Source organism: Chrysemys picta, chromosome 7 (assembly GCF_011386835.1).
Source record: "Chrysemys picta bellii isolate R12L10 chromosome 7, ASM1138683v2, whole genome shotgun sequence".
Classification (NCBI taxonomy): Eukaryota; Metazoa; Chordata; order Testudines; family Emydidae; genus Chrysemys; species Chrysemys picta.
In genome coordinates this window covers 99,415,232-99,437,678 of record NC_088797.1, presented here as the reverse complement: position 1 = coordinate 99,437,678, position 22,447 = coordinate 99,415,232, and the positions used below count along the sequence as shown (strand labels likewise).

Here is a 22,447-nt window from a genome sequence, read left to right as displayed (position 1 = left end):
AGTCTATACTGGGGAGAGCCCAGGGTGAGAGTCACTAGACACTGGTTATACAGTGCTCTGTCACGGCTCTGAGGTGCAGTTAACTTCACTTGCTGCACAAGGAACCAGTCCCAGAATCTGAACCAATTGTCCATCAGCGAGTATTTGACTCCCTCTGTCCGGGATGGATGAATTGGGATTCTTGGCCCCTGCATTTGTGTTTCAAGCTTCACTCCGGCTCATCCCTTTTCAGCTGCCCCGTGCGCTCATCTCCTGCTCCTCACTCAGGAGCGCCGCCAGCTTTTTTGCCGCCCTAGGCGGCGGAAGTTCCCGCCCCCTAAATGCCACCCCCGACAAAGGCGGCGGAAAGTCTCGCCCCCGAAATACTGCCGACGACCAGGGCGGCCTGTAACGATGCTGGTTCTGGTGAGACCCAACTGAGCAGGGCCACCTTTAGGCCGATTCCACCGATTCCCCTGAATTGGGCCCCGCCCCTAAGAGGGCCCCGCGCAGATCGGGCAGTGTCCCTGCCTGAAGCAAAGTTCCATGGCTCTCCCGGAAACAGCAGCTGTTGCTGCTAGGCAACGAGAGACGCTGGGGGGGGGGGAGCTGAGGCAGAGGCAGCAGCGGCTGTTGCAGGTCAGGAGTGGGGAGGGGGGAGAAGGCACATGTGCTTTGCAGCCTTCCCCTCCCCTCCCCCCAGCACTCACCTGGAGGAGACACCGAGGAGGCTTCCGGTCCGGTGGGAGACAGGAATCTCTGCAGTGGACCTCACTCACCTTAGCAGCTGCTGGGGCTTCGGTCGGTGAGTGTTTGACCCTGTGATTCCCCCTAGGTGTGTAATATTGGGTTGGTTTTGTGGTTTTCGGTGGTGTTGCTGTTTGAGGGTGAATTTGTGCCTGCCTGTGTCTGTTTCAAAACTAAACTCGGGATCATGTAACCCAGGAAGAAAGCCCCGAGCCAGTACTCAGTGCTGTGAATTCCAGGTGAGAGAGAGAGGGAGGTTTGGAGGAGGAAATCAAATACATCAAGAGGGGAGAATGTGAAAGGTCTGCAACACGTCAGGCTGAGACTTTTATCTCTCCCTTCTCCCCCAAGAGAGGGGAAACTGAGGCATGGAGTGATCTGATTCCCCTCCCCAAATTATTTTGCAAAGGAGGGGGACGGGGGGCTCCTATCCACACCAGTTCCCTTTCCATCAACTCTGCTTCCCCTGCTGCAAGACCACTGTAGGGGCTGAATATTTCCATTAAACTCTGGCTCCTTCATTTGCCCTGCAACAATAAAATAGACCGGCTTTGGAGGGGAAGAATATCCCCCCCCCCCAAAGCTGTGTGGACATTAAGTTTGGGGGGGGGGGGCACAATAATATTCCGGATCAATCAAGCGCCTGCTCAGCTTTCTAGCCATCCAGCAGCTCTAGGGTAGGGAAGGAAGGTGCTCTTGGTGCAGAGTGGTCGCAAAACAGGGGTGAATTTAGCGGGGGGAGGAGGGAGGGTCCGGTTGAAATCCCACCCGATGCAGCCACACAGAATCGCTGGCGGCGCTGGGAGAGGCCAGGAGTGGAAGCAGGTGGCCCGGGGGTGGGGGGACATTTGCCCTCAGTCCTGGGCTCTGGGATGGACTAGGCTGGGTGGGTGGTGGGTTCAGTCTAGTCTTCCAGCCTGTTGCTCTCGCTGGGGTTTGTGGTTTTCATCTGGCTCCACCAAAAAGATCAAACAAGCCCAGTAGAAAAGGGGGGTGAGAGAGGCGGGAAGGGGTTTGTAAGGGGTTAAAGTGACCCAATGAAAGAGTAAAACCAGAGTTTGACTGGGTTTCCCCCCAGCCACCACTCCTGCAAATACTGGGCAAGGGGCAGCCCCATCCCCCACCGAGGCTATGGTGAGGGGCAGCAGGGAAGGAAGGAAGCCACATGTGATGGCAGTCCTCTCCCCCCCCAGCCCCCAAACTCTGTCCCAGAGCCTGCACCCACCCCCTCCGCACTCCCTCACAGAGCCTGCACCCCTCCACCCATCCTGCACCCCACAGCGTGCCCCAGCCCGGAGCCTGCACCCAAACTCTGTCCCACTCAGCCCTGGGCAAAGCTCTCCTTGGCTGGCTCCCAGCCCCTCTCCAAGGGTTGCAGCTGTCTGGAAGTGCCTGCCTTCCACACCTTCCTCATTCACACCTCATTCATTCAACAGGTCAATTGATTACAAAGTGGGGGGAAGATCTTATTCTACTTCTAGCAAAAAGACATTTTTCTTTTACCTTAATTATACTACCTTAGGGGCCAGCTATAACATTACCAAGGTTCAATACAAAATCATATAAAAGTTATACAAAAATGCATAATGCAGAGATTTATCTACAACTGCACTGATTGACTGCTGTGTGCAGTAATATAGTGACCCCTGGGTCTTTGAATGAGGCTTTATACTTGGGGGGGGGGCAAGCTGCGAGCGGGTGGGCAAGCGGCGAGTGGGCAAAGAGGCAAGCAGTGAGCCAGCAGGGGTTCTAGGGGCGGGCATGGGGGTTTCTGGCAGGGGAGGGAGAAGGTGAAAGGAGGCAAGTGGTGGGTGGGGGACTGACTAGGAGGGACACAGCAAGCCAGCGGGAGGCTAGGGGGTGAAGAGGGATGTGATGGTGGGGCCGAGCGGGGAGGGGTTGGGTCCTATTTTACTGCTGTGATCTGGTCACCCTATGTCACCCCCCTCCCCAAACCTTCCTTTTCGGCCCACAGCTGTTTCGGCGGGGCGGCGCTGGGAAAGCAGGGTTTGTTTCCGTGGGCCAGGAGGCGCTGTGGGGGGGGGGGGAGGGCACAATTTTATATTAATAAGGAAATATTTTATAAATTTTAATAAAATAAACATTATTGAAGAAAATCAGTTGTACAACTATCAAAACATGAATTATTTTCCTAATATGAAAGTGAAAATCAGCTAATTAATATATGACGTAATGTATGTAATATATAATTTTGTTATTATTTATATAGTCATGGAAAGTAAATAATACATGGAAGAAATGAAAGGATTCTTTTTAAGTGGCTTTTTTTTTAGTCATCCCTGCTGGGGCCCCGTCGAAACTGTTCGAATTGGGCCCCGCACTTCCTAAAGCCGGCCCTGCCCACAAGACCCCAAAATACTGGCTAACTGCTTGGGTCAAAAAGGAGTAACAAGGCATTAAGGTAAGTGAAAAATTTGAAGGAAACTCAGTGAGTAGTGAACCTTGAAAAAAGCCTTCATGAGTTTTGTAAAGCTCATTTTTAAGTGATGGCTAAACTTCTCGCTTAGAGGCAGACTGACTGATGGTACGTATTTATATTAAAGCCTCAGATGATACTATTGCTATGCTTCCCCAATCCTGCTGTTACATGCTAATATTTAGGATTGTTCAAAGAAAGGCTCTATTAAATAGATGCATTAAATTAAGCACTGAACAGCTAGCATGACATTGTTAAATTATATATCTTTATAAGTATGTTATATTATATATTATGTCTTTTAAGATAGACGTGTGGATTTAAAGTTTGTTGATATTAAGAGTCATCAGATTACATTCTAGGGAATCACAGCCAAACAGCTTGTATTTTGCATATCCAGATAAGCATTAGCTGAATCCTGAGGTTTAGTGGGAAGAAATGAACGAGTGGCAACTTATTTATCTTCCCAGGTTCCAGTTATGATATTTGAACCACCACTTTCTCTCAAAGGGAGATATCTTTAACTTGCACCTGTGGCTCCATAGCAGATTTGCTGGTGGAGGGTGTCTACTAGATATGCTGAGTCATTGCATCCCAAGGAGCCCTGGATAGGACCTCTTCTTGGCAAGTACTACCCCTCCTCCCTTTTTTTAATTGCAGTGGGGGTAAATACACCCAAAGGCCTTTCTTGAGTCAGTTTTACCTTGCTCCATCTCCTTCATCAAGATGGTTTCAGTGATAGTAAAACCTGACATAAAGATAACACTTTCTTGTTCCTATTTGGGAAGATGAGCCTCTTACCATTATTAATGTTGCTTGTTTGTCTCTTTCATAAAAAGGCCCTGGGCGTTTTTCGCCTTCTTCTGCAGCATGGGGCATGGGTCATTTGCTGGAGGATTCTCTGCACCTTGAAGTTTTTAAACCACAAGTTGAGGACTTCAATAGCTCAGACATAGGTCAGGGGTTTGTTACAGGAATGGGTGGGTGAGATTCTGTGGCCTGCGTTGTGCAGGAGGTCAGACTAGAAGATCATAATGGTCCCTTCTGACCTTAAAGTCTATGAGTCTAAGATAAGAGTGGTTGTTAATCTTAGAGATTGTGTTCAGCAAACAGTGCACTTTGGAGACACCACTGTGTTCATTTCACTCTTTTAAAAACATATTCAGGCTAATTCATAAGGTCCAATTTGGCCCTCAGTTACACTAGTGTAAATCCAAAGAAGCCAACAGTTTAGGTTCTCACCTGGTATAAATCAGCTTAGTTTCATTGGTTTCAGTGGAGCTACAACAAGTTACAAGAGCTGAAGATCTGGCCCATGAAAATGAGTTAATTTTGGCGTTAATGAAAGCAGAAGTTGGCTGTCAGACATGGTGTGGGTAGAAGCCACAGAGATGTCATCACATACAGTGGCCCTGCTAAAGGACATCTATCCTAACTGGCAATGTTCTAGTCCACTCCTGGATCCCTTCTGTGCAGACTGATAGTCATGTAGTGATTTTGCGGCATATGAAAGGGGATGAGAATGAGATCTACAAACTTATTTATAATGCAACTTAGTACTTCAATGGCTTTTCTATATTTGCAGACCTTAATGTGCTATAAAGAGGTAGGTAAACATTATCCGTTTTACAGATGGGATAACTGATAATCATGGTCTTTTGACTACCAGCTCCATGCTTAATGCACTACATCCTAGCTGCCTAATGTGCACTGGGGACTTAGGATCTGGTCCTACTCCCATTGAAGTAAATGACAAAACTCCTATTGACTTCAGTAGGACAGGATCAAGCCCATAGTGAACATGTAAAATCAGGTTTCTAGAAAGGAATGCGGTTGCTCTGCTCCACTATTTATGTGAAATTTGCCAGGAGACTGCTAGACAACCACTCTGAAATTGAGACTGCTGTAACACATGCCTTCTTGTTCTAGTCCTCTGGATCTTATCTGATTCTACTTATGCTTACATTTTCTCTCCTGTATCTCAGTTTTTATTGATTGTTGCTCATGGCATAATTTGGCTCTCAGAAAATGTTTGTTGATATATTACGATACTGACCTTTTCTATGTGTTAAATGTAGCTTGTCTGGCTTTTTTGATATTCACAAGAATTTAATATTGTTATACTGAGGTACTAGTGACTGCATCAATCACAAGACTCTCTGAGATAACTGTCTGGATAAGTTAATCACAAGCCCCTCACTTATGATAAAAGGGGTTGTGAACTGACCCAAGAGTTTTGGACTGAATGAGTGGCGAGTGGGTTTTGCTGAGGGGTGAGGTGTGGGGGCACAGAACAAGGAAGACTCAGGACCAGAGTAAGAGCGCCAACCTGCAGCCTGTACACATGGTGTGACCCAGGAGAAGCCTAGAGAGAGGTGTGAGTCAGGAGTGCAGGCTGAACAAAGCTTGGGGCTGTAAGCTAAGAAACCGCACTTTTTGGTTTTGGTCCCTCCTTGTACATTCCTTATAAATAAACAAGGTTTCATCAAGGAAAACACGAGACTCCATTGTCCAGTTTCTACTCCTACCTGGAACATCACCAGAGCCCTGAATTTTGACTAGCTGCTTGGGTCAAAAAGGGTAACAATATTCTTACCTGTAACTCACCTAGTACTATTTTTCCAGTTTCTCAGTGAACACACAACATGGACAGCACATGATGTGTGGCTCTGTAATGTCCACCTGCTATGGAGCAATACTTCACATGCGGTAGTGGAGTTGGGGCAGGGCAGGGGCCACAAATGAGTGAGCCACTGATTAAAACCATGACATCTACAGCCCATGCACTTCAGCAGCAGCCATGTAGCTCTGAATGCCTTGGGGTGGAACAGAAAGGATTCCATGGAGTAAGCTATTCTGAATTGCTGTTCGGAATAGTTCTCAATGTGTTGCATGTAGATATTCTATTTCTGAATACAAATTACTTTTTCCCAGAATAATTTGTGTGCTCTCAAAGTGCACTAATTATTCTGGGAAAAGTTACTTTTATTCTGAAATGGAGTGCCCACGCAATTTTGCAATAGCTGTTTGGGTCAATTTGCCCTTGTAGACAAGCCAAGGGTTACAGGAATTTTTGCTCTACATTAATATTCTTATTTCAGTAAGAAGTTATTTTCCTCACACTTCTCAAGCAATGTTTTTTTGCATAGAACCTTGCTGTATGGCTTTGATTATATGTCAAGTGCCTTTGCTCCTTTTTTAAAGTGGAAATTTGTACTAAGTGCTGTAGTTTATTGATTAAGAATTATTTCACAGTCTCTGAAACAACTGATGTAAACTCTGATTGTAACTTTTTGAAGAGCAGAAGAAAGTAATAAGGCTGTATTAAGGCTGATGTGGCAAATTTATAACCAGATAAAGTGTAGTTTTGTAAGGAATAAAACACACATTTTTCATAACCTTGAAGATGCCAGAAGGTTTTTAGAAGCAAATTTATCACCATATCAAGCAACAACCAATACAGAAGAGGACAGCCTATTAGGTGATAAAGCAAAAAAAGAACTCCATTATATGAGATGTCTAAAATCTTTGCTATAGATTTGACATGGTGGGGAATCTGATTGGAATTTCTGATTGACCTTTTTTTCTTATTTAAGCTTTAAAATTTTAAGTATAAAAAGAACATTTGATTAAATTCATGGAAAGTTGCCAACTCTCTATTTCATATTCCACATCAGTGAATAAAATTATTGATGGATAATATGTAATTTGTTGGTGCATTTCAAGAAACTCATGCATGTTTTCTCTACTTATGTACATGATTCATTGAATAAATTAATTTTCTTTATTTAATAAGGCAATGAAGAGAAAAATAGAGGACTGAATACAAATAGACAAAAGGAGATATACTATTTGTAGGGTAATATTTCTATTTTCTAGCTTTTGAACAGCAGTGATTGATGTAATTATGTAAAATTGATATAAAAATGTGATAGAAGACTACAATGAAACAAGAGAGCATGCTAACTGATTCAAAATAACTTCTCCAAAATAGAAGCATGATGAATAATGTGTCCAAAACATAAGCATGGAATACCTTAGAGGTTACTGAAATCAATTTGCAAATAAAGAACAACTCATCCATCTTTTCACTTTAGTAAGAAAAAACAGAATGTACACTGTACCTTTATTAGATGCTATAGAGCAGTTTTAGAAGTAACAAACTTTAAGAAAAGTTGTGTGTCTCAAATCAATTCTAAATTACCAGCACTACAGTCTGCACTGTAAAGTTTATGGTTTGGGAGGTTGTATTAACAATAATTTTTCACTGGGCTTTTGTATTTATGGCATTTTGGTTGTTTATAACTATTGCAGTAATCAACTTTTATTTACTTTGATTAAAACATAAACTGAAGACAATGACTTAGACTAAGATAACACCTAAATTGTTAAGTATCCTTGCAATTCCTATTCTATACAAACATCTGTGGATAATATATTTCAAACCTCAATAATTGTAAATTGTAGCTGAGATACTTTATAGAACATATTTTTCTTATTGGTGATGCCAAGGTTTCATGGGTAATGGGGATGCTTTGACTCAGCTGAATATATAACAAACGAGAGTTGGAGCTGAGCTGTTAAGTTTTAAGTTGTTCAGATTCAAGGGTTTGGTTCTGAAGAAGGGGGCCTGCTGTAAAGTTTGGATGCCAAGCTGAATCCAATTCCAACATCTCCAAAGTTTGGGGTTGGTAAAAATCTGAGGGTTTAGCCCATCTTTTTTAAAAATACAGTATTCTAACAAATGAGAAGGTGATGCATTGTGCTACCAGCCCATTCTAAAAAAAAACCCCACAAACAATAATAACATATAATCCATAATGATACTGTGTCTTGCTTTAGCATATTTACATAGATCTTTAGTGCTGTGAAAAGGTTGGCGAGCATTTTCATACCATTTTACAACTGAGGCACAGAGTGCAGGTCTTACGCAAGATTACATTGCAATTCAAAGGTACAGTCTCTAATAGAATCACTCTGATCAGTTCACAAGACAGCAACAAGGGGTAGTGTGACCATACGTCCCATTTTGGCCAGGACAGTCCCTTTTTTAAGCCCTGTCCCGGCCATCCCAACTTTTTTGGCAAAAGTGGGCATTTGTCCCATTTGCTCTTGCCAGCCGGATCAGTTGGCAAGAGCAAATGGGACAAATGTCCACTTTTATCAAAAAAGTGGGGTGCGGTGCAGAGGAATGCTGTGGAGTGGGGGGGCTGGCATGGTTCGAGCGACAGCCTTGAGTAGGGGGCTGGCAGGGCTTGGGCGGGCAGCTGGGGCCAGCCCTGTGGGGGCCGGGCTGGGACTGCAAGTGGCTGGTGGGAGGGGCTTGGGCCAGCCCCGCCTGCTGTCCAGTTTTCCCTTTGGGAAATATGGTAACCCTAAAAGGGGTCTCTTGTAACCACACTTAAAAGTGAGACAGATGAAATGAGACACAATAAAACTAGGTGGGAAATGGCTTTCCCCTACCACAAACATTTAAAAAATTCTGTTCTACAACAGGATGAAACTGATGTGCTTTTTTGGATGGAAGAGGGAGAGGGGGGGTTGGGTGAAAGTGTCCACCTCAAAATAGCCAATAGCCTGCTAGTGAGGGTACTTACCTGGGCAGTAGAAGAGCTAGGTTCAAGTTCCTGTTCTAGCTCAATTAGGTCTTCCATATCCCAGGTTACTGCCCTCATCCCCAGACTATCCTGGGGTAGGAGTCACTCTCTCTGGTTTGATTTGTTATTTTTTTAACCAGAAATTCCATCCTGGACATGAGAAACCTTCTTGTTTGAAACTGACCCTTTCCTGAGGGGAAAAAATCAGTTTCAATCACCACTTTTTGATTTAAAAAGAAGGTGAAAAAAAAAACCTTTGTCAGCAAATTCTTGACTCTTTCTAATCCTCAGTCTACTCCACACAGTGGTACAGATAAAATAATGTTCTGCACTGAATAACAACATTCAGAGGAGGTATATTGAGAATCCACCCTTTCTACCAACCCACAAGACTATTTTAAGCGGGGGAGGGATAGCTCAGTGGTTTGAGCATTGGGCTGCTAAACCCAGGGTTGTGAGCTCAGTCCTTGAGGGGGCCGCTTAGGGGTCTGGGGCAAAATCAGTACTTGGTCCTGCTAGTGAAGGCAGGGGACTGGACTGGACTCCATGACCTTTCAAGTTCCCGCCCAGTTCTAGGAGATAGGATATCTTCATTAATTGAATTTAAGCCAGGGTTGCATTGTGGGAACTGCCATCCCAAAAGTTCATCACAGATATGGGGGTAAAGTGAGGTGTGGCCTACACAATCTGAAAAATGGCCAAGACCAGGTGCCAGACCTTTCTGTTGCAGTCCTGCACCTACTCCTGCCCTTCAAGGGGTTTACACAGATATGATTTAGATTAGATTGGAACTGAGTAAACAACTCAGTCAATGATACATAAGGAATAGAATCCAGCTCCCTCCCTCATAATTTATTTGGCTCTGCAGAACTAAAAGGAGTAAAAACCAGTAAACATATTTTAATGACTAAAATAAGCATAAATGGTTCATTATTAGATAACCACTTTTCAGGGCTGATCAATGCTTTTTAAAATTCTAATGGAAAAAGCAAATGACAAAGGATTCCTTTTAACAACCATGGACATTCTAGTGGCAGCCTTTTCAGCTGTTCTTGCATCATAGTATCTAGTGTGACTCTGTGCTGTAATAACATAAAACTGCATCACTGAAAGCACAGACTCATTTCATATGCAGATGTAGACTAGGGAGGATGTATCATTACTGAAGTACAGGTTAGGGCCCTATCTCTCCAATCACCCCAGATCCAATGTCTCTTGGGACACTGTCCCACCTCATGGTGGTCTGCCTTTTGGTAGGTGTTGACTCAACCTTCTGTTATGTCACCAGTTAGCCTTATACTTCTCTGGGATTACAGAGCTTTAAAGAAGATACTGGGTTCCTCACCCTCATGATTGTGGGGGACCTGTCATCCATCCATCAACCTTGATGGTGTCTAATCCCAACCACAGAGTTTCCAAAGTCTATCCTCATGTCACTTGCCCAAAGGGTGGATGGGGGTGTGTGGAAACAAGGGTTTTCATGCACTTCATAACAAGAGTGTGTGATAGAGGAGTCTGGGCTCTCCCACTGTGGTTTTGTAATATACAAAGCAATAAATGGCTACTGAGAATGATTAATAGCCAAAGCAAAGCTGAGACATTTCATTGATTGCAAAAGCCATTTGTTGCAAGTGTACGAAAGCAATAGAGATTATTGCTATTATAAAACAAATGAGAAACTCACAAATAAGAAAACAAGAGAAAGGCATCTTTTACTTCTCTTTGGAGGGTGGCAAAGTGCTTTGTACTCTTTCTTAGACTTTCCAGTGACATACACCTTGGAGGTGTAATTAGGATCGATGACTCAGCAGATACAGCTTTAAATACTGATTAAGTGATGAAAGGCAGATACTGTTCAATGGTGAGACTTTAAGGTGAATTGCTGGTGTGGAATAGGAGTGATATGACTGGACAATGACTGTTTCATGTGCTGATACAGTTTAATTTTCCTGGCTGAAATTCTTTGCTTGTTGCATACTCCATATTGATTAAGTGAGTGTATTTGCTAGGTCTATGTCTGCAGCTCAGATACACTTGGCAGAGCTGAGGAGGATTAGGGTACCAAGCTGGCTTTAGGTGTCAATACCCCCAATCCTAGACAGTCTGCCCCCTGGGCCAAGTTAATGGGCTTCTCTAACTGTGGCCGCTGCCCAGATTATTGCAGCCAGGGATCACTAGGGCACAGAGATGCCTCTGCCATGCTTTCTTACCCACTGTGTTTGCCCCAGGAAGGGATTTAGGCATCACTACAGTGGCTCTGTGACACCTGAAGTTCCCCTTATACCAGGGGAATCCTCCTGGTGGGCAGCTTTGCATTGATAGAACCACCTTGAAGTTGCTCCCAACTTACAAAGGCTGCTCCAGCAGTCAGGAGTTAGGGGCATGTAGCAGTTCCTTGGTTGTGCCCCTTTTTTCTTCAGCTGTCCTCCCACACAAGGGGGAGATGTGTATAGGAGCCACTTCACTGACCCTATGCCACTCAGATTCTCTCACGTCAGGGGAATTCCCAGGTAAGCTGGTGTAATAGCACTACAGGAGCAACACAACACAGAACTAATGGCCCAGTGAATTTGGTCATATATTTATGGATCTTAAAATGTGGCTAGGTTTTACATGAGTGTGAAAGGGGGAGAAATGGTAAAAGGAGCCTTCCCCCCGGTCATGTGAAAATAGTGACTTCCTATGATTCTTTAATGCTTCTGTGAACTACATGGGAGGTATCTGTATTAAGTTTATGGCTGTTATATAGCTGAATAGATCTCTGTGGGTTTGATTGTTATTGTGTTGCTGGCTAAGATTAGCTAAGGGTTAAATCAGTTAAATTAGTCTAGGTTAGCCATGTATCTGCAGGAACCAAAGTCAATGGCTGTAGACAGCCCCAATGGTCAGTATTCAAACAGACAATGCATGTGTGTGGAATCAGAAGTCTGGTTGATCCCATGGGGACTGGGGACAGGTCTGAGCGTGAAACCTCAGGGGCCTTTAGGCAGGAAATCTTTAAAGACCTTGAAACTTTAAAGATCTTGAAAGTGGTTAAAAGCTGAGCATCTGTGACACAAGAGACACAGTCAGCAAAAAGTAGCAGGCTGTAAGGTCCCCAGCAGTACAAGGTAGGGGCTATTGAGGTAAGTTGGACATACCTAAGTTGTGAAGGGAATGCTAGCTTAATATACATATAGACTCTAGTTGTTTTAACTTTTTTCCTTTGCTATGCTCATTTGGATAAATAATATTTTGTTTTGATGCAGCTGTGTTGAGTCATTGCATTTACCTACTGGCTCTATAGCCTGGTGATCCTGCCTAAAAGTGGGGTGAATCTCAGGATTCCATTCCGAGAGAAGTGCAGATGTGGGCTTGTCACCTGAAGAGGGTGCCCCTGGAGAAACTGCTGGAGGGGTCAAAAGCATAGCTCACCCTGGGACCATGACAGCTTCCTTCAGATGCTAAACAAGGGACTGTATTAGACTAGGAAAGCAGGGTTTGGTGGGATTCACATTAAATGGGAGCTAGGTGCTTGAATACATTTGTGAATCTCACCCATTGTCTCTACATTTATTTTGGCTTTTTCTTTCTATGTAGGCTCTTGCCTAGGACATTTCCCAGTCTTCATTTTCCCACCTGCCTGCTACAGACTTAAACAATATATCTTTTCTCCTTTTTTCCATTATATAAAACAAACTTTAGCAAGAATTAATATTTAACACCACATTATAGGTCCAGATGAGTCCCTGGCTTCTACAGATCTGGGCAACTTCTAGCTTTAAAGAGGCTTTTATCCAGCTGACTCATTTAGATTATCAAATTCCTAAGGCATAGACTGTGATTCAGTAGGTTTTATGGGGTCTGGAATGGCTGTAGTTTTATCCAAGAGGTAATTGCCATTGCCTAATTAATGACAAATATCTGAAACACAATGTCTCCTCTGTGCAGTTGATAACCTCCCCTGCCAGAAGGGAGAAACTGCACATTTCTCTCCTGCTGCAAGGATAAGGGTTTAGTCTCTGCTCTGTATTTGCTTGTTTTATTTATACGGTGTACACAGCTAAATTCTCTCCCTTGATTTTTTCCTTATGATGTGTCACTCTAGCAGCACGGTGGGGTCAGCACTGATCTCATCTCCTCACTGGAGGGGAGTCCCCAGTGGCATAGAGCATAGGCGTATAACTGATGCATCCATTACCAAATTATCAATGTGCCAATACAAAACGAAGACTTGCATTCAGTTTATAAAAGACCCTGCTCTTCACCATTTGCAAGGCCAACTGATTTTGGGGGTGGGGGGCATGGGTTAACCCTCTTTTTCTTCTTTGTTGTTGACTAAAGGTCTCTGCAGAAAGGTTGGTTTTTTTGTATCATGCCCTGAAAATGATCAGGCTTATTCTAATCACCTCTGGAAAAGAGTCCCACAGTCTAGGATCTTCTGCTGAGAACATTCTGACACCTGCTTCTGAGAATTTCACACTGGGCTCCAGCAGCCATTGAGCTTTCACTGATAGCAGTGGCATTGAGAGAACACAGATGGAGAATCAATCTCTGAAATAGCCATGTACTTATGAGGCCTTAAAGATTAGAGCCAGGCATTGCATTGTAATCAGTAACGAATGGAGAGGCAATGGAATGTGAAGAGCACCCATTTGGTATGAACTCAACATTTTTTCCTTACTCAAGAGGTGAGCTGTTGCATATTGCACAAGCTGGAAATTCTCTACATCTTTTGGCTTTAGTTTCAGGTGGGGGAGTTACATGTAGCACAGTAGCTAAGTCCTCACTGGAAAGAAATGAGCATAATATCCTGGGAAGCTGAAGGTAGGAGACATCATAGCTTCTCTCTGTTGCTAGCAGGTTATGTGCTACCTGTGTCCTAGATGCCTGTCTTCATGTTTCACAGGGCATAGTTTTCTAGTCATCGTCTTAACTTACGCACAACATGCCTCAGGTGGCACATGACCAGTATTCATCACCAAATTTGGTCCACTGGTTGGATCATTAGCTTCCCCAGCCCGGGCCAGGTACTGGCGAGGAGTGCGATGTGAATGCTGATCCATGCCTCCCAGTTTGCTAATGAACTATGGGCATCTGTGTTATTGGGGAGAAGGGGATTGGAAGAGGGTTGGGGGATTTATATCAATTGTTGAGGACACCAGATAATTGCATAGTTCCACCAGACTATCCATTCATTGGTCTTATAGCAGAAGGGCATTCTAGCAGCTCAACAACTTCATGAGCCTTGGGGATAAACCAATGTAGTTGGTTTCATTCTCACATGGGTGGGGCAAGCCTTTGGTTTACCAGTCTTTATGTGATTGTGCTCTAATTGTAGTGACACCATAAATCTCCATAGAAAGTATTTTAAGGAAATAGTTTAATGTGTGAGATATACAAGTGTTTTCAAAATAACTACTGTGCCTGCACATCAGTTACTTTTGCTTTTTAAAATTGAGCTTTAAGATGCAGACAAATTACTGTGAGATGCTATTTTGACGGCACGCCAGTTACTATCCTGTTAGCATATTTTAAAATGTGAAATTGCAAAGGGTATCTTATTATACGAAAGCACGCTGTTTTAAAATAATCAGGTGCATCCTTTTTTCAATGCTCTCAAGTGAACACTACTAAAATGGGTTATAAAGGCAAAGAGATTTATATGTGATCTTATAAATATCCAGTTACAAACTAATTGAGACAGGATGGTTTGGTGGATAAGGCAGTGGACTGGGATTCAAGATACAAGTTCAATTCCCATTTCAGTCACAGAATTCCTGTATGACCTTGCAAGTCATTTGATCTTGTAGTGCTTCTCTTCCCTATTAGTAAAATGCAAAGAGTGACACTTCCCTGCCTCACAAGGCTGTTATGAAGATAAATCCATAAATACCGGGGAGGCATTCAGATACTATGGTGATGGAGGCCATATAAGAACCCAAGAAGATAGAAGTTATGGATCTCTTTAAAAAGCAAAAGATATTAACCAGATTTATGACAAGCAGGATGGTCTAGGGAACTTACAGTGGGAGAGAGAGCCAGGGATTCCTGAATACCAAGGACTTGCTTTCTGGACTCAGGAAAATCACTTCTCCTCTCTAGGACTAATTCTTCACTGGAGTAAAGGGGACTGTACAGATGTTTTGAATTCCCATTGGTAGATTACTTGTTCCTCTGTACACAAACAGAAAGACTATTGTGCTGGCTCTGTGTATTTGCAACTGAAGCATCAGGCATCCTCCTCCCAATCACAGTCTTGTCTCAATGGGGCCTCTTCTGAGGCAGCACCGATGTCAAGGGGGATTTTGCCTTTACTTGATCAGGTCCATGCTTCTGTACTACTTCAGTGGTAGAGTCTTCAACACCTCATCCCCCAGGTGGGGACATGTTTGTGGAATAGTCTTCTTCATACTATGTGGGGAAGGTAATCATGAACAGAATTGTCCAATGCTTCTCAGAAAAGCCCAGTCCATCAAGGCTAGTACAGCCTCAGTTCACCAACCCTTTCAGACCAACAAATAGATGGTTATATACAATTAGTAACAATAATGGGGTAGGTTTAAAAATTCTAGCATCAGAGGGGTAGCCATGTTAGTCTGGATCTGTAAAAAGCAACAGAGAGTCCTGTGGCACCTTTAAGACTAACAGATGTATTGGAGCATAAGCTTTCATGGGTGAATACCCACTTCGTCAGACACATGGGTCTTACGAAGTGGGTATTCACCCACAAAAGCTTATGCTCCAATACATCTATTAGTCTTAAAGGTGCCACAGGACTCTCTGTTGCTTTTTAAAAATTCTAGTGTACTAAACTCTGAATTTGGTGGCAGAATGCTAATGTACAGCAACACTATTTACCTTTTTCTATGATGCATTTTCATTGCTGCCATACAGGCAGTTCAATCAGCTATTAGCAGAATGCTTTCCCTTGTCTTAAAGGCTATAATTGCTATAAAGGAGCAGTAATTTCCTAGACAGCAACTGTATTAGAGCACATGGAATTAGAAAAAGCTCTGTTTAATAAAAGCAAACTGTAAATAGGGTATAAATAGTATAAACACATGCAATGACTAGTTATTTACAATGGCCCCTCCCTCCCCCCTTGGATCCTGTGGTATCACCCAAACTAAATTGAAATGAGAACTTTCAGACAACCTGCCAGTGAACAAAGCTTTTAAAAATAGAATGCATCATCTAATGCTGTAACAAATGTGCGCTTTTATCGACTATGCTGATGCTCCTAAATTTTAATACAGTCAATTATAATTATGTGATCTATAAAGAATAATAACCAAACAGCTATAATGAAAAGAAAAAAAGTTAGTAATTTACATGAAATACATAACTAGTGACACAATGTGCCATAAAAGTAATATATCAGATTTCCCTCCTCCAGCTATGTGTGTTCAGATTATAACTTTTGACAGTGTTCTGCAAGTCCAGGCGTTTGAAAGGATGAAGATGTGAGCCCCATGATGACTTAATCAAAAAGACTTAATGAAGTAATAGTAAACAGAATGGTTTATTTTTGAATTTGCAGATCATTAATAACATCCAAAGGAGGAAAAATTTGAAAATCAGTTTCTCCATTTACTTATCACTACCTTAGTTCAAGGTCCTGGTTGTTTTTTTTGGGTGGGGGGAAGTGGGGGGTTCCCTACTCTACTTAATAGTGCAATCACTAATCCCTAAAACACTGCAGAGGATTCCTGTGACAGAATGGCAGAGTATACAACAGATAGGGCTGTATGGTTCTTCTTTCGATCCTACTTAGGGCTATTTTCCCCTGGGAAAACATGATGTGCTCTAAACCCATTTAGCTAACTCAAGATAAAATCCTCATGAAGAAAAGGCACTTTCTAGTTTTCACAGGAGTTAGGAGGTTGAGTTAAAGACTGTGGAGGGGCGAAGCTTACTCTTTAACCTGGACTATATGATGAGATAACTCACTCAAGTGAGTTCCCACTATAAAAATACACTACAACCTGCCTTGTCTTCACTAGGATTTCACCTTGAGTGGGTTAATTCAAACTGAGAATGCACCTTTTTTCCTAGGGAAGACACACCCTAAGGGCCATATGACAAACTTTCACAGGTGAAACCAAAAAAAAAAGTGCAACTAATAAGTATGGTAACTAGTGCTGCAGCATGTCACCAAACCAGTTTGTTGCAGAGTGAAGTGTGTATGTCATTTTCTAAGATCAAAATCAAGATAATCTGCATCAGTGACATGCATCCAAGGAAGCATATGTCTTAAAGACTTTGGTCCAGCTCCTAAGCCTTGGAGCAGAGCAAAGGAGACTTGAAGTTACCTCAAGCAAGGAACAGGGCATGGGAGACCAAGACATAAAGATGCATATCTGGGACTTTGTCACCCACTCCCCACCTAGGAAAAAAAGCCCAGAAGCTGTAGCGTAGTGATGGTAGGGCCATCTTCCCAGTTCCCCATTCTCAGCTGCACATCTCTGTGTACCTATTGAATTCCTGGGGGGTGGGAGGGTGCAAGCCCACCAACATCTAATGGCCCCTCCCCCAGCCTAAGGGGAGGAGCCACTGAGCCCAGGGCTCAAATGTGGTTAGGAGACAACTAATGAAAAACAGAGACATGAGTGAGGTCATAGGGTTAAAATCAGAGTCCCCCCTCACGCTGCAAAATGGGGGAGTGCTGGGTGACGGAGGGTGAACCGCTCCAGGTACATGCCTATGCTCATGGGTCCATGAAGGAGCCACCAACTAAGCTCCTTGGCAGGCCATGGGGCCAGGGTAGAATACAGACTGGCCCACTAGGGTGCAAATTGTGTAGCTGAGGATGCAGCCCCCCATCTAAAGAGAGCATTTAGAATTTTCCTGTGACAGGGTGGGTTGTTCTTTTAAGGGAAGTAGGGCCTCGGGGGCATCCCACTCCTTGTCCAGTGGTGTGTCCCTTTCAAGATTTGGTAACCCAGCGGTCTAGAAAAATGAAAGGCAGATATTGGAAGACTGGAAGCAGTCCTAGGAGAATAGTTTGTGCTCTTCTGGCCATTACCTCTGTTTGGTGTAGATCTCTCTCTCCCTCCCTTCCTGCCCCCCGTCTGGGATAGCTTCAGCCTGAACAGTTCCCTGCCTTCACTGTGTTATTCCCAGCAAAGGATGGGGTCCCTAAGCAAGCTTCTTTTCAGAACAGAGTAATTGCCTACCATTATAAGGTACAACACAGCACTTCCTATGCAAGCCTAGTTTATTATTAAGGTAAAAGTGCTACAGAGAAAACATTAAAAACAATAGAAGAACCTATATGTATGCTAATAAACTTACCAGAGATAAACCCACCCCTAACATGGGTTCTGGCAGGTGCAGTCCTTCAAAACCACTCCTGGAGTTTCCTTGTGGTTTCAAATTCATCACTGCTTCAGCTCAGACCAAGAACACAGTCTTATGGGGCCTCAGAAAGCCAAGTCCTTCCAACCCTTCCCTAAGGATGGGGGCCCTCCATGGACCCAGAGATCCTGTCCATTTGCTGGATCAGGAAAAAGGCAGGGAACTGTTCAGCCTGGTGATGCTCAGGTCAGAAGGGAGAGCGATGTGGGTCTCCACAGAGATGGCAGCCAGGGGAAGACGGAGAGTGGGTGCCCTTGATGTATCATAGAGGGACAGTACAGATACAGTTGCCCTGAACTCTGACATGGGTCTTCAATGGATATGTCGCATTAAAGTACAGAGCTAATCTAAAGAGAGACTAACAATGACACCTTGACTCTCAATTAGTTTGGAACAGAGTGAGCATGTGGAATAAATATTTCTACTTCATGAGGTTGAATGCTTTCTCAGCAGCTAAAGATAATCCAGTAGTAACACTATGTTATCCATTTGACATGTAAGCAATATTATGTGAGCAGTATCAGTACCAAATCGGTTCTTAATAAATCCAGCCCAGTGCTCAGACCCTACATACAGAATAACTAATTCCAAATGGATAGCCAGAACCTTTGGCAATCCTTCTGAGGCAGCATGGTCAGTGAAATTAAAATTTGTTGAAATGGTCTGGGCCTGGATTTTCTAATGAGCCTATCCAAAGTCAGTGAAATTGTATCTACTTTCATCAGAGCTGAATTTGGATATTAAATTTAGTGGGATTACTCCCAGGACTAAGGCTGCAGAATCAGGCTTCTGTGTCTTGATTTTCCCCTCCTTTTCTGTAAAATGAGGATAACACCTCATGGAAGTGTGAGGATTCATTGGTTAACATTAGAACAGCACTTTACAAAATGTAAACTGTCCACCTTTACCTGTAAGGGTAGTTACACACAGAAAATCACAGATAATCAGGATTATTTCAAACTGTGCCAAGTTGAATGAGGGAAATTTGTGTAAGTCTTTAAATCTAATTCAAATAAATCATTTGTAATGGGAGTGTAAAAACTGCCTTAATATTGATCCAAAGTGAGGGATTCTTCCTCCAAATAAGAATTGGTACAACTTACAGTTGGTTGGGTTATTTGCTTAACAATCACTTTAGACAATCCAAATAATGTAAGTGGAGGATTCCACACATATAAGAAACTTGTTACATAACAGAAGTAACCTATTTTGGAGTGCGATCTTCTATGCTCCTGACCGTCTCAAGGTTCCTGGTTTTTATTTTGCTGCTGCACTTCAATAGCTGCTTGTGTAGATTGTCCAACACTTCTCTTATTTGGCTCTGTTTTTTTTCAACCTGTGCAAGTTAGAGCAAGGAAATCAAGAGGCAGCACAGGTGAACAAAGGTTGCCTGCCTTTCCACCCAGCAGCTTGAAGTCAGGAAGATTCCCCAATCCTTACCATAGTACTAAGGCTGCAGAACTCTAGTAGTGTGGTGAGGAAAGGAGTGAAATCACAGCAGAAAGCAGGCTTCCAATAATCATGTAAAGGGGAAGTGAGAGAGAAAACAGAATCCATAAGAAATCATCCTTTTTTCCACCTTTTAAAGCTTAAATGGACACTATGAGGTCAATTTATATGTTATGTAGGAAGATTTACTAACATTTCTATGATTCCCCAATACCACTATCTCAGGGCATTTCTACATAAGCACTTACTGCCCACCAAAGTGGGGTGTATATCCAAGTACTTGTGTAGACATGCCCAAAGCTACTGAGGTAGCCCCCATTACTTAGGGTTACCATTCGTCCAGATTTACCTGGACATGTCCTCCTTTTTGTGCTAAAAATAGCGTCCGGGGGGAATTTGTAAATCACTCAAAATGTCCGGGATTTCCACCCTCCCCGGCAGAGCAGAGCGAGCGGCTGGGAGGGCTGCAGGAAAGTCACGGGCTGGACTCCGGAGCAGCTGTAGAGGAGCTCCTCCTCCCTCCCTCCCTGCATTCTGAGCCGGCAGCTCCTCCTCCCCGGCAGCCCAGCGCCCCGCTCCAGCAGCACTGTGCAGGGCCAGGGACCGGGTTGTGTGTTGTGCTGGGGAGCGCAGCCACATGTCCGGCTCGCACAGAGCCCAACACCATGTTCTGAGCAGCAGGGTAAGGGGGCCAGGGGACAGGAGAAGGGGCAGGGAGGTTCTGGAGGGGGCAGTCAAGAAATGGGGGGGGGTCGGGAGTTCAGGGGGGGGGGCTTTTTGGGGGGAGTGGAGAAAGTTTGGGGCAGTCAGGGTACAGGTAGGGGGTAGGGTCCTGGGGGGCAGTTGGGGGGGGGTCTTAGGAAGGGGCAGTTAGGGGATAAGGAACAGGGAGGCTTAGGTAGGGGGTGGGGTTCTGGAGGGCAGTTAGGAGCAGGGGTCCCAGGAGGGGGCAGTCAGGGGACAAGGAGCGGGGGGTGGGTGTTTGGGAGTTCTGGGGGGGAGCTGTCAGGGAGCAGGAGTGGGGAGAGGGATTGGAGCAGTCAGGGGACAGGGAGCAGAGGGGTTTAGATGGGTTGGGAGTTCTGGGGGGGGCTGTCAGGGGGTGGGGAGTGGTTGGATGGGGCGTGGGAGTCCCAGGGGTCTGTCTGGGGGTGGGGGTGTGGATAAGGGTTGGGGCAGTCAGGGGACAAGAGGCAGGGAGGCTTAGATAGGGGGTGGAGTCCTGGGGGGCAGTTAGGGGCAGGGGTCCCAGGAGGGGGCAGTCAGGGGACAAGGAACGGGGGGAGGGTTGGGGGTTCTGGGGGGGCGGGAAGTGGGAGGGGCAGGGGCGGGGCTAGGGCGGGGCTCCTCCCGTCCTCTTTTTTGCTTGCTGAAATATGGTAACCCTACCATTACTATACTGTGATGCTTCTTAGGTTGTGAGGCACCTCACTACTGCCTGCCCTTAGTGTGAGGAAGCCTTGTCCTGCCTGCCATGAGTCAGCTCCCTAGATCCACAGGCAACATAAGCACTCCCGTCTCAACCTACCTGGATCTGATGTCCCTCTGCAGGTTAGCAATAGGCACACTCCCAACACTAAGCCCCCTGGAACATCCCCTCAAGTGTCCAGTCCCTGCCCTGTTCCACTGACACTCTCACTATTCACAGATTGACTGCTCCCAAAGGGATAATACACCCCAGTTTATCAGTTACACCTCAGATCACTGCTCCTCATAACACACAGCACTTAGAGATAAATGTATAGTGGTAAAAAAGTAAAAGTTTATTTAACACAGAGTTTCAAGTGATAGCAAGTAAAAATATTGGAAACAAATGGTTACTTATAAAATCATAACATGCATGCTGGAACCAAGACTTGTTAGTTACTGTCATGATTTATAGGACAAAGCTCACCCCAAATCCTTCCAGCATATTACAGCCAGGCTTGGCTGTGATCTTCCATTCATGAGACAAGCCACACTGTCAGCTTGCCTCCTCACTGGAAAAAATTCAGGGTGTCTCCCTGCACCCCTATTATACTCCCCAAATCTATTGTCTTTACCATAAATAGGAGCCCCTGGCTGCTTGTTTTTTTCCTGTGTGCTTTCTTGTCAATTTCACAAACTCTTGATTAGCATTTGGCTCAGTCTGTACAGTGGCCTCCATCATGAAGCAGACACTACACAATAAACCCATGACCACCCAGATGGAGAAAAGCATCTCTTCCCTCTTGCTTGCCAGGAGTATGTTTATCACCTTCTGCTGACCTGCCTTAACTCACCTACCTTGAGAACACCATTTTCAGTTCAGATACATAATTCCTTAAACATTATCCAAACATACATTTCACAATTATCATGGGTAAATGGGTTATTTGACTCTTGGTAGAGATCTCACATGCTACCCTTCAGTGAATTATTATGTATATATTGACCCAAGGGAGTCCTATAAAACTCTAAGCACCCAATCTGCCAACTGGCATCAAGAGGTCCCTGGGTCACAAGTACCTGGACACCACAATCTGTAACGTATTTAGCCTCACAACACCTGTGAGGTTGGGCAATCTTCTTATACCTAATTTTACAGACAGGGAATTGAGGCACAAAGAGGCTAAATCAAACAGGAAGTCTGTAGCATAACAGGGATTTGAACCCCACTGTCCCAACCACTTTCTCTCAAAGTGAGGGGTCCGTGCTGGTAGATCAAATTGCAGCAGGATGTGTGCATGTGGGGGAATGGAACAAAATTAAATTAAGTTTAATTTAATGTCCAAGTGGAGTGAAAGCAAACAGGAAATGGTATCAATGTGAAGGCCCTGATCCCGCAATCCATTCCCCGACTGCACATCCTTGCACTTGCCTGGAGCCGCACTGAAGTCACGGGCTCCATGGTTCACTTCCATGAAGCTCATTGCAGGAC

The 22,447-nt window shown here is 44.3% G+C and overlaps 2 long non-coding RNA genes across 2 annotated transcripts; one reads left to right on the top strand and one right to left on the bottom strand.

The window, feature by feature from the left end:
* Positions 1 to 583: 583 nt before the first annotated feature.
* LOC135972773 (uncharacterized) lies at positions 584 to 3,787 on the top strand. Its single transcript, XR_010589283.1, has 3 exons — positions 584 to 784; positions 3,021 to 3,148; positions 3,634 to 3,787. It is a non-coding gene; the product is annotated as an uncharacterized LOC135972773 (long non-coding RNA).
* A 12,460-nt stretch (positions 3,788 to 16,247) lies between these two features.
* On the bottom strand, positions 16,248 to 22,375 carry LOC135972772 (uncharacterized). The gene is made up of 2 exons (XR_010589282.1): positions 21,443 to 22,375; positions 16,248 to 19,608 (listed from the first exon to the last, which is right to left on the bottom strand). It is a non-coding gene; the product is annotated as an uncharacterized LOC135972772 (long non-coding RNA).
* Positions 22,376 to 22,447: the final 72 nt, after the last annotated feature.